We start from the raw sequence: 13348 nt of genomic DNA on the forward strand, positions 1-13348 counted from the left end.
TTCCCCCTTCTAGAGTCCCCAGTGTCTATTATTTACATCTTTACTGTTTTTTTTTTTTTTTTTTTTCAAGATAGGGTCTTGCTCTGCTACCCAGGCTGGAGTTCAGTGGCATGATCATGGCTCACTGCAGCCTTGATCTCCTGGGCTCAAGTGATCCTCCTGCCTCAGTCTCCTGAGTAGCTGGAAACAGAGATGTGCACCACCCTGCCTGGCTAATTTTAAAGTTTTTTTTTTTTTTTTTTTTTTTGTAGAGGTGGGCTCTCACTATGTTGTCCAGGCTGGTCTCTAACTGCTGGGCTCAAACCATCCTTCTTCCTCAGCCTCCCAAAGTGCTGGGATTACAGGCATGAGCCACTGCTCCTGGCCTATTATTTCCATCTTTTACGTCCATGTGTACCCATTGTTTAGCCCCCACCTGTAAGTGAGAACACGAAGTATTTGATTTTCTGTTTCTAGTTAGTTCATTTAGGATAATGGCCTTCAGCTTTATTCGTGTTTCTGCAAATGGCATGATTTCATGGTTTTTCATGGCTGCACAGTACTTCATGTAAACCCGTTCTTATCAGAAAACTAACACCTGAGTTTAAGGCTTTCTGTGGGGATCCTGACCCGGTTGGAAGCTCTCTAACACGATGTCCCTGCCCCTTCCACATTGAACCCCTAGACAATACCTCCATCAGTGTGAAAATCTGTGTCTGTCCTCTCAATCTCTCCCCCACTATAAGGCAGGCTCACAGCATCACTGCCTTCTCTAGACTTTAGGAGAAATGAGATCTCCTGCTTTCTACATCCAGGTGAAGCAATACCACCTGCATTTTCTTCCTTCTTTTCTTGTTTTAATTGGTATATCATTGTTGTGCATACTCACAGGGTACATGTGATATTTTGATGCCTGTGTACGATGTGTAATGATCGAATCGGGGTAGTAGGGATGTGCATCACTTAACATTTATCTAATCTTTGTGGCGGGAACATTCCAAACTCCTCTTCTAGCTCTTTTGAAATATGTAATAAATTATTGCTAACTACAATTTGCCTACTGTATTATCAAACACTAGAACTTATTCCTCCATCTAACACTTGTGTGTTTTCTTTCCTTAGGGCCTGTTTTCTGCATCTGTGGTCAGATTAGTTTGCTTTCTCCATATCTTCCTTTGTATCTTCCCTTTTAAAACAGGGAGGCAAACATTAGACATGATGTCTTTGATAGTCAATCAACCACAACCAGTTAGAGCTCTGGGCCCATTTTCCAGCTCTTGCATCTCATCTGTGACTGTTCCTTCCCAGCTTCATGCTCACTTTCCAGCAAGGGCATTGGTCCCTGTTCAGTGTGTGAACAGGGTCACTCCCTGGGGCTTGCCCAGCATAAAAGGGGGCTTTCCTGAAAGTTTTTTTTTTTTTTTTACCCTCAAAATATGATGACTTACATTAACCTCTTGAACTTCATTCTGATTTTGTGGAGCCATTTTTGTTTTTGTGTAGCATTTAAAATGTATTGAAACAATACCTTTCTTAGAAACAAAACCTTTCTTAGAAAAGCTTTTGTAAAAGATGTAATCTCATACACACTTTATAAATTACATTATTAATGTGGAAACCTAAATGCAAGTTGCCAAGACTTAAGCTATAAGACTATAAGCTAAGTATAAGTATATATATAAGCTAAAGTATATATGTAAGTATATACTTTCTTGAGCTAGCACCTGGTGGATTGTCCATTTCCCATCACATTTGCACACACACACACCCAACACAAACATGTCAACACACATACACCCCAATATGCACATCTCAGCACACACACAACACCCTCCGACACATACATGTACACGCCAACACACATACACATGCACACACACATGCACATGCATACACATGTATCAACACACATACCAACTCACCTCCAACACACAGACCAATGCACACATACCCAAACACATATATTCACCAACATACATATGTACCCGTGCACACACCAAACACACACCCCTCCAACACAACCCCACACACAATACACACACCAACACACACACACCAACTTCCCTCAAAACACACAGAGCAATAGACACACACACCAAAACATACACACTAATACACACCCACCCCCGCACATGTTGAAATTATACACACACACCCAACACACACATGCGAATTTTTGAGTAAGTTTTCACCTACAAAATCCGGAGTAAATTATAGCAAAATCTATATATTGCTTTGCTTTCTACTATGCTACCAGGGGAAGTGGTGAAAAGTTCAAGAATTTTAGACTTATAACTGAATGGGAAAATACTGGAACAGACAGGGAATTGCTGTATATTGGCATAAAGATAAGCAAATAATTCGGAAAGCTATTGTGCTGTGTTCTACAAGTGTTGGTGTTTTTGTGCCAAAAATTTCCTATTCAAATTTAAGAGTATTCAATGGCCTACACAGAAATATGTTTTTTATTATATAGCTATAATTTGACCATGAGCTTAATATAATAATGTAATAGAGCATTTCTCTGCTGCTTAGAGAGAGAGAATTTTATAGTTATTAAATTACAATCACTGTATTCTCAAGGCACATAAATGAATTCATTACTCAGGACAGATTGAAGCATAGAATACTATTTGAATAATGTAAGCCCTTAAGAATATATTTAATTATTCCTAAAATAAATTTAACATTGATAGGGCTTGTTTTCATGACTGAAAAATTGGGAAGCGTGCAAAGAATATAAATACAGAATTAAAATGAGGCTAAGTATAAGGATATTTGGTTGTTGTTAATTGCTATGCTCAAATAATTTATTTTGCTAATAGGTGTGTCTGTCCATGTGTAGTGTGTGTGTGTATGGCATGTGTATATATGTATTTGTAGTGTGTGCATGTGTGTATGTGTGCATGTTTGTGCATACATATACATGCACTCTACCTGTCTGTGCATGCGTGTGTGTTTGTGCTTTTGCGTGTGTGTGTGTGTTTGTGTGTGTGTCTTGTGAAGCTAGCAGCAATGTGAGTTTAGGCATCTGCTCTGGCAATGGGCTCTGCCTCTCTGGATCTTGCAATGTTTTGACACCATCTGACACAGAAGCTTTCTTGCCTGGGGTCTTCTCATTGCATAGACCACATTTTTGTCTCTGGAGTTCTCATGACATTGCTGGTGACACACTGCATTCATGTTCGAACTCTGAAAAAACACTTTTGGTGAGATGAATCCACGTCCAGCTGTTTTCAGATGCAGATGTTTTCTCAGGGTAATCGTTGACTTCTAGCAAGACATCCTGGAGGACAATGGAGGTGAAGAGGAAATGGGACGCGAAGGAAACAGGCCTTGTTCCCCAGCCCGCCCACCTGTGTGTTGCCCTGGGCCAGTCGTATCTCATCTCCACAGTTTGTCTCAAGCTTTGCTCATGGTTTTCTATTTTCTGTCCTTCTTACTGTTTTACCTCCCCTAATTCTACTATTATCTATTACCTCCTCAGATCCAAAGGTTTCCACAATATAAGACCGATCCCCCTTCCCCCAGGCCACACTAACAATAGTTTCTCTGTGTCCATCCTAGTGCCAGGCACCGTACTCAGTGCTTACCTATAACATCTCATAGGATCCTTAAGATAACTCCAACTCCAACTCTATTATTATCTCAACTCTATTGCTTTAGAGAATGAAGTTCAGGTTAAATATTTGCCCACGATCATACAGGGCTGAGACTGGGGCTTCCAACTGTGTCCTGTCTGCATTGCTGCATCACTGTGTCACTGCCCTCTTGGCTCTCTCCTCTGCACAGTTGTAGCATCTACGTTAGAGACGTACCTTTTAATTTCCCATAACAGCTTATTCGCTCTCTGGATCTTGCTTGCTTTATTTCCCATGATTGGGTTTCGTCTGTTCTAAGAGACTGTCATCATCCCATGTCTCTTGGCTGGTGAGTTTTGTACACCTTTGCATTTACACCTACTATTTTATTTAATCGTGGCTTGTCCTGAATTCACTATGCTTCACCCCCCTATTTCTTGCTGTCTTTTGTATTCCCCACAACTATTTCATTTCATCTCAGACTATAGGGAGATTCAATTTTATTTCTATTCTTTGCTGGTTTCTTTTGAAGTTATATATATTAAATGTAGAAAAAAACAATACCTGTCATGCTCTTCGAGAAAAATACAAGAACTTATAACTGAGATCCCATCAACCTTCACACCCATCTGCTATTGTTGCCGTCTTTTAGATTCAACTTCTATTTTGCAATCCTCACAAATGAGATCTTATCAATATTATGTTTGATTGTTTGTATTTCTTATGTGTAGTTTTCTCCACATTTACCAGTTTCTTTGCTCACCACTTCTTATTTTATTTTATTATTTATTTATTTATTTTTTGAGACGGAGTCTCGCTCTGTCGCCCAGGCTGGAGTGCAGTGGCCAGATCTCCGCTCGCTGCAAGCTCCGCCTCCCGGGTTTACGCCATTCTCCTGCCTCGGCCTCCCGTGTAGCTGGGACTACAGGCGCCCGCCACCTCGCCTGGCCAGTTTTTTGTATATTTTAGTACGGGGTTTCACCGTGTTAGCCAGGATGGTCTCGATCTCCTGACCTCGTGATCCGCCCGTCTTGGCCTCCCAAAGTGCTGGGATTACTGGCTTGAGCCACCGCGCCCGGCTTTCTTATTTTATTTTTAACTTTTATTTTAAGTTCAGAGGTACATGTGCAGGTTCATTATGTAGGTAAACTCACATCATGGGAGTCTGTTGTACAGATTATTTCATCATCCAAGTATTAAACCTCATATCCATTAGCTATTTTTCCTGATCCTCTCCCTCCTTCCACCTTCCACCTCCTGTAGGCCCTCATGTCTTTTGTTTCCATCAATGTGTCCATCTATACTCATTATTTATCTCTCACTTGTAAGTGAAAACATGCAGTACTTGGTTTACTGTTGCTGTATTAGTTTGCCAAGTATAATGGCCTCCAGCTTCATCCATGTTCCTGCAAAGAATGTGATCTCATTCTTTTTTTATAGTTGCATAGTATTGCATGGTGTATATGTACCACATTTTCTCTATCCAGCCTACCATTGATGGCTATTTAGGTTGATTCCATATCTTTGCTATTGTGCTTACCCTTTCTTATATTCTAGACTTTCCTTTTGGAATCATTTTTCTTCTTCTGAAAGTTGTTCTATTAGCAGTTTTTCAAGTTTTTTAAAATCTGAAGATGTTGTATTTATTATTTTGTTCTTGAAGGAGAGGTTTGCGCAATACATCATTCTGTATTAATGGAAAATATCTCACCTTTTGAAGATATTCCACCCGTTTGTCTTCTATTACTGCCACAGCGAAGTCTGCTGTCTGTCTAATTGATTTGTTGTTGATAGTGGTGATTTATGTTTTCTGTTTGGGTGCCTTTAAGATCTTTTCTCCCTCTCTCTTAAAACTGTTCCTCAGTTTCACTATAAATATTGTTTCCTTTGTGTTTATTTGCTTATTATACTTATTATATTTTCAGTTTCTTTTATTTGTAGATTTATGACTTTAACTGATTCTGGAAAAATTTTAGCTATTATCTCCTTAAATATTTTTTGTACTCGTCACATTTACTCTTTCTTGCTAAAATTCTAATTAGATGCGTTAGGATTTTGTGTTTTTTCCTCTATGTCTCATAATCTCTTGCATTTTTCCTTCTTTTCCTCTGCTATAATTTATTTAGACTTATTTATAATTTATTTAGATTTGAGTAATTCATTTAGATTTATATTCAAGCTTAGCTGAAGCATGGGCTTAATTTTCCAGAATATTTTTTCAGTTCCATTGTCTTATTATCTTACTTATGTTTTTCTTCTTACAATTTAACCTCTGAGCTTCACTGTCATGTATGTATGTGTGAGGCTGAGAATGTTGAAATAAATGCAGCTGTTCTTACTTCAATAATCAGGCATGTGAATACTGGCCCAGATTTTCATCCTATGTAACTCCATGGGAACTCTCTCAGGACATGATTCAGATGACTGACCTTAAACAGCCACCTCCCTGTTCACCCATCAATCATTCACAAATCCATCTGTTTCTGAGTGGGTTACTGCAATTGTACCCAAACACCTAGCATCTATAGTCTCAGGAGAAATGTGTTGCAAACTTCATCAGTGGTCATTTTCTGTAAGGAAATGTTAGTACAGAAAACAAGCTCCTCACAACAAATTCTAAGTATGACTACCATTATCTATACCCACCTCAACCAAACCAGCAACGATGATGATTATGATTTGGATGGCACACAGTGGAACTAGTAGTTTACCCAACAAGAGACATTTTTCTCAAAGTGAAAGAAGTCACTTCACATTTTTTCATCTGCTCACGCCTTAACCATAAATGTGCTTTTGTAATTTTTGCTTTGCCAAGTTTGCTCTGCTTGCCTTGGGTTGCTAAGTAACCAGATTGTTTCCTTCAATCTCCAGTCTGTGTATCTTCATTCAGCAAACGTTTTTGGTTGGAGGTGTGTGTGTGTGTTTAGGTATTTAGGGACAGTAAGGACACAGGAAGAAAGGGTGAATGAGATATGGCTGCTGTCTCCATTTCAATTTCATGATTATGCCACTTCTGATTAGAATTCCATTTTGAGGCTAGGCATGGTGGCTCATGCCTGTGATCCCAGCACTTTGGGAGGCTGAGGTGGTCGGATCACTTGAGGTCAGGAGTTTGAGACCAGCCTGGCCAACATGGTGAAACCCCATCTCTACCAAAAATTAAAACAAAAAAATTAGCTGGGTATGGTGGCGGGTGCCTGTAATCCCAGCTACTCAGGAGACTGAGGCAGGAGACTTTCTTGAGCCCGGGAGGGGGAGGTTGCAGTGAGCCAAGATAGCGCCACTGCACTCCAGCCTGGGTGACAGAGTGAGACTCCATGTCAACAACAACAACAACAACAACAACAACAACAACAAATAATTCCATTTTGTGAATAAAGTCTAGCCACAGTCCCAGTCACACCACCACCAACCCCTCCGGACACAGGGAACTCCATTTCTCCAGATGCCGCTGCTTCCTTTTCATCTTCCATCTCTTTAGCTATGGGGCATCTCATAAGCCTGGGTCTTACTTTCCAGGGCCTCCTGCTGTAATCCACTTGGTTGGGGAAATCATTCACGTTCATGGTTTCACTTTACACTATTGACTTCCAAACATGCCTAACCTAGAGGCTGTATTTCAAATTACTGACTGGCCCTCTTCATCTGGATTTCTTTAGTCACTTCAAGTTCCATAAGTCCAACATCAAAATTATTAACTTCATCTTCAAATTAATCTATCTTCTTTTCCGCTACTGTGCCCCTGGGACGCCTTCCTTTGCTGAACTTTTGTAGCACTTCCTGAATAGTCTGGCACTTCTTTACTTCTTCAATTCTTTTGGAGGTGTTACTATTCTTCCAGGTTCTCTTGTTAGAAATTTGCAGTCATTCAAAACTCTAATCTTCCCTATATTTATTTATTTATTTTTATTTCAAAAGTTTTTGGGATACATGTGGTTTTTGGTTACATGGATGAATTCTATTGTGGTGAATTTTGAGATTTTAGTGCACCTGTCACTCAAGCAGTGTACACTTTACCTAATATATAGTCTTTCATCCCTCACCCCCTCCCACCCTGAGAACATACAGCATTTGGTTTTCTATTCCTGAGTTACTTCACTTAGAATAATAGCCTCCAGCTGTATCCAAGTTGTTGCAAAAGACATTATTTCATTCCTTTTTATGGATAAGTAGTGTTCCATGGTGTATATATGCCACATTTTCTTTACCCAGTCATTGGTCAATGGGCACTTAGATTGGTTCCATATCTTTGCAATTGCAGGACTGATTTATTCATAATAAGCATAGTGCCTAGAGCTGGGGATAGTTTTAGGGGCCCATAAAAATGTTTTAATTTCTTTTAAAATATAAATTAAAAAATTTAGGTATTTTTTCTAATATGTAATATTAATATATTCATCTTTGTAGTAATAAAATATATATACAATATTCATTTTTTTCTTTCTTTCTGTTTGTGGAGGAAGGGGCCCATGAAGGCAAAAGTGCCTAACCCTCAATGACTAATCAGTCTTCATATCTTAGTGATTATTCTCTTGTATTTATCCCTTTCCTCTTCATTCTTCTCATTGTGATCAACTTAATCCAGTCCCTCATTGCATTACTTCTGAATGACACCTACTAAGTGCTATTGGAGCCTGTATTAGCCTGTTTTCAAGCTGCTAATAAAGACATACCTGAGACTGGGTAATTTATAAAAAACAAGAGGTTTAATGAACTCACAGTTTCACGTGGCTGGGGAGGCCTCACAATCATGGTTGAAGATGAAAGTGACGTCTTACATGGCAGTAGGCAAGAGAGAGTAAGAGCCAAATGAAAAGGGAAACCCTTTATAAAACCATCAGATCTCATGAGCCTTATTCACTACCATGAGAATGGTATAAGGGAAACCCCCCTATGATTCAGTTACCTCCCACAGGGTCCCGCCCACAACATGTAGGAATTATGGAAGCTACAATTCAAGATGAGATTTGGGTGGGGACACAGCCAAACCATATCAGAGCCTGGGGATCATGCAAAGGCTCCTTGACTTATGATGTGGTTCCTTCCCAATAGACCCACTGTCAGTTGAGAACACATTTAATATTCCAATAAATCCATCAAAACATAAAAAATCATAAGTTGAACAGGTCACACAGACAGGAGGTCCTTTATAAAAGCTAAGTAAGTCCAAATCTGTCTCGCTGACATAAGCAAGAGTAGAAAGAACACTGGCCTTCAAGAATACGACTGGAAATCAAAGATCCTAGCAGTTGTGTTACAGATAAATCTGAGACTTGACTTCTTTACTTTTAAACTGGTTTAATATTTACTCTACCTTCCTTACACTGTAGCTGTGGGTACCAGATGAAACAATGGGATTGAAGTAATTGCATTAATGTTAAGGTGTTCTTCTATGGTAAACAAGCTCTACCTCTGTTTCACTGACTCTTAGATCATGAATGCACACAGATTCCTTCTTCCTTGCTACATTCAAGCCCGGTCTGGCTTTGTGGCTGCCTGTCCCTGAGCCCTGACTCCCTCCCACTCTGTTTCTCACTAAGCTCCCTGGTACAGATCTCTCAGCCCTCAGCCATCCTCATATCCCATCTCTGCTCCTGGCAACCCCCTTGTTGAAGTGCTTTGTACAGCCACCTCTCATTCTGGAATGCATCCTTAACTCACTCTGTATATTTTCCAACCAGGTTTCATACTCCTTAAGGACAGACACTATTGTCTTTCTTTATCCCATAGAACCTAGAGCAGCACCCTCCATCTAGTTTATGGAATTATTGATTCCCATGCCTTCAGGCGTGCCATTCCTGCAACCACTGTGTCTTGTCCTTCCCAGCCACCTCTCTATAGCCCGCTTATCTCTCAGAGTCCCACTCAAGGCCTGAGTTCCTCCTAAAGCTTTTCCACTACCGTGCCCCGGAGACTCTTCCTTCGCTGAACTTCTATTGCCCTTCCTGAATGGTTTAGCACCTGGTCCCACAGCGTGTGCCTTTCTAGAAGTGAAAGAAGAGAATGTGCTTAGGTAGATGTGTTGTCTGCGTTGTAAAGGGATTAAAAACATTTCGGACTGTTGTATTTTGAGCTCAGTATCTGTTTTGCATGATTGAAAATGACCACTGTCAGATTCCTTTCAATAAAATGCAACAGAGAAAACATCCAGGTAACTCCAATGTGTATTCAAACTGTATTGATTTTGGTCATTGTTGTTTAGAGAACAGCAGTTTTGGGTTTAAAAGCCACTATGGAAATTAAAATGTAGGCATTGGAGGTCCCAATCCGGCCTTTACTAAGCTGACTACAATATTCTGTGTAATCCATGTGTGGTAACCCAACGCTGCTCCAGGAACCCTGAACCTGACACCTCTCTTCCCTGCCTAATTGCTGTGATGAATTTTCACACTTGTAACGCAATACTTGGCTCCGTGCCATAGTAGAGACCCAAAGTTCTCAAAGCGGCTCGGCTCGATTCCTGAATAACTAAAGAAATTCACGAGTGACTCGAAGGTGCTGAACGGCCCTTATGGGCAGCAACCGGCTGTTTGGGTTGAATGTGAGATGTCTCGGGATTCCTGACAGTATAGGTCTGGTGCGTGAATTCTTTTTGTGGCATAAGGGAAATATCTAATGACAGCAAATTGCTTATTTTGGACCATTCTTGAGCCTGGTTTTAACATTAGGGGGGAAAAACACACCACATCGGCTAAGTAAAGAGCCAGATGAGGAGTTTCGTTGCAGCCTGGGTCCGAGGGGATGCCTGCCGCCCACCTCAAGCCTGGAATCCGGAACCGGCAACGCTGCTGGCTGATGGGTGAGCCATACAGGATGTGCTACCCCCAGGGAATGCGTACTGCCTGTTTTGGAGTCTGCAAAACCTGGGGACTGGGAAGGAAGTGCAATGGAAACAGATCATCTCCTGATTCGACTGTAGGTGACCATTGATTTACTGTAGTTTGGGGACACTTACACATTTTAAGTAGCAGGGCTGTGCGTTTGTGTAAATGGGCAGCCTAAAAACATAGGTATAACTCCCCCATTTGTGAATACCTTTTAAAATAACCAGTTCTCTTGTCTCTTCCTCCATCCCTCCCAGCCTCTCTCTCTCTTTATCTCTATCACTGTCTCTGATATGTACACGTAACAGAAACCTAAAGAAATTTCTGCTAAACATCGTCCAATGGGCTTAGAATGCAAAGAACAAAACGAAATGAAACAAAACAAAAACCAGACATAATAATGACCCTACTCCAGAGAGAGCTGTGGCTCTCTGAAAAGTAAGAGGAGGAGGGGCACCCGCCATGGCTGACTGAGAACTCCTGCCGTGGAAAGGTACAAGGGTCCTCATCCAGGCCCAAGCAGTAAAAGGAAATGGGCTGAGTGGACTTCAGGACATCCAATTCTTCAGCTTTTCTTGAACTCTGTGAACCAGTAGGCTTAGGATCCCAACTGTTTTGTTTTATTTATTTATTTATTTATCTATTTATTTAGAGACAGTGTCTCGCTCTGTCACCCAGGCTAGAGCTCAATCGTGGCTCAGTGCAGCCTCAACCTCCTGGGTCCAAGTGATCCTCTTGCATCAGCCTTCTGAGTAGCTGGGATTATAGGCACATGCCACCATGCCTGGCTAATTAAAAACAATTTTTGTTTTGGTAGAGATTTCTTCTTGCTATGTTTCCCAGGCTGGTCTCAAATTCCTGGGCTCAAGTGATCCTCCTGTCTCAGCTTCCGAAGTAGCTGAGACTACAGGTGTGTGTCACCGCACTGGCTCTCAACTATGTATTAGACCTCCTTGCTTGATTCTAATATGATTGCTACATAAATCAGAGACCTGGATGGCAGAGAGGCCTTCCTTTGGGGATCTATCTGTTTCATATAGAGATGAGGCAGGCTTCTAGCAGGGAGTCTGCTGAACCATTCTCTGTAAGGTGGCCATTCTGCTGGGATTCACAGCAGAGCATCTACCTTCCAAGTTACAGTAGAAAATAAGAAAGACAAAAACAAAGCCTCCTTTCCCCCAGCAAAATCAGTTTGTAGTGACTTAATTTTCTTTATATTTTTCTTCGACTTTGGACTAAGAGTTGCTTTGTGAATTTGAGACACCATCAAGCTTGACTTCTATTGGAGCTTTAAGAGAAGAAACAAGAAATTCAATGGAGGCAGCGAATAGATTGGTAATGGAGGAAAATCAAACCAGTGACATAGAAAGCAAACTTGAAGAATGTTAGGAGAACAAATAGGAAAAATGTCAAAGGATGAAAATATAAGAGAGAAAATACTAGTTACAGAGGGCAGTTATCAGGGGTGCAGTCAATGTACGGGTGATAGACTTACTGGTAAAACAGAACACATTTAACATCAATAATAAGAAAACATTAAAACAGTAAATACCAGAAGAATACTTCACCCTCTACAGAGAACTTTGAAGGGGAATATGGAGACATGGTGGGGCAGAGACTGTTAACTGTCTCTCAGTATTCATTCTCCCCTTCTTCCTTTTAGTGACAGAAACTTTTATCTGGGCAAATGGCCTCCCAGCTGAAGATTGCATTTCACAGGCTTGTTGGGGCTTGGGTGTGGCTGTATGACTAAGTGCAGGCTAGTGGAATGGGAGAGAAATGATGTGTGGAACTTCAAGTCATTCTCTTCAAGATGAAGCTGCTTGGGTGGGTGCTCTCATTTGTTCCCTCAGATTGGAATGTGAGGATGTCAGCCTAGGCAGTTAGGCGATCAGTACCCAAGGAGATGGTGGGGCTGAACACGAAAGGGCCATGGGTCCCTGGGTCACTCTGTGCTGCTGAGTTTCCTAGCAAGTCTTGATTGCTTCTTCTGGACTTTTGCATATATGAGAAATAGACTTCTGCCTTGTCTGAACCCATAATACCTTGTTACGGTATTATAGACTGTGCTGTAGCTGAAATATGCATGCCTTGTGCATACAAACAACTTGTGAATCATGAATGATGTCAAAGAAAGACTTCTCTGTAAAATGGAGCAACTCAATAGCCCAACACATGGTTTAGTAGCAATTGGACATCATAGGCAAAATATAAATCTTGACCTAAACCCTACACTTTATGCAAAAATTAACTCAAAATGGATCACACACTTAAATGTAAAAGGTAAAACTCTAAGAGTTTTAGAGAACAACAAAGGCAGTCTTTGGAACTCAGGGCTAGGCAAAGACCCTATAGATACCACACCAAAGCACAATCCATACAAGGGAAATTTGATGTTGTGCTGCATCAAAATTAAAAATGTTTACTCTGTGAAAGTCTATGTGAAGAGAGTAAAAAGACAAACCGCAGGCTGACGGAAGATATTTGCAAACCACAGGTCTGACAAAGGAATAGTATCTAGAATACATAGAGAACTCTCCAAGCTCAATAGTAAAAAAACTCAAGACAATCCAATTAGAAAATGGGCAAAATATATTTCACCAAAGTCAATACACAGCAGAAAAATAAGCCCATAAAAAGATGACCAACATTATTAGCCATCAGGGAAATGCAAATTAAAACCACAATGATGTATCACTACACATTTATTAGAATGGCTAAAATAAAAAATAGTGACAATGTCAAATGTTGGCAAAGATGTGGGAAAACTGGATTACTCATACATTATTTGTGGGAATGTAAAATGGTACAGTCATTTGGAAAACAGCTTGACAGTTTCTTAAAAAAAATCTTAAAGATATAATTACCTGTGACCTAGCAATTGCACTCTTGGGCATTTATCTCCCAGAAATGAAAACTTATGTTCACATAAAAACTTGTACACCAATGTCCATAGCAGCATTA

Source organism: Macaca mulatta, chromosome 9 (assembly GCF_049350105.2).
Source record: "Macaca mulatta isolate MMU2019108-1 chromosome 9, T2T-MMU8v2.0, whole genome shotgun sequence".
NCBI lineage: Eukaryota > Metazoa > Chordata > Mammalia > Primates > Cercopithecidae > Macaca > Macaca mulatta.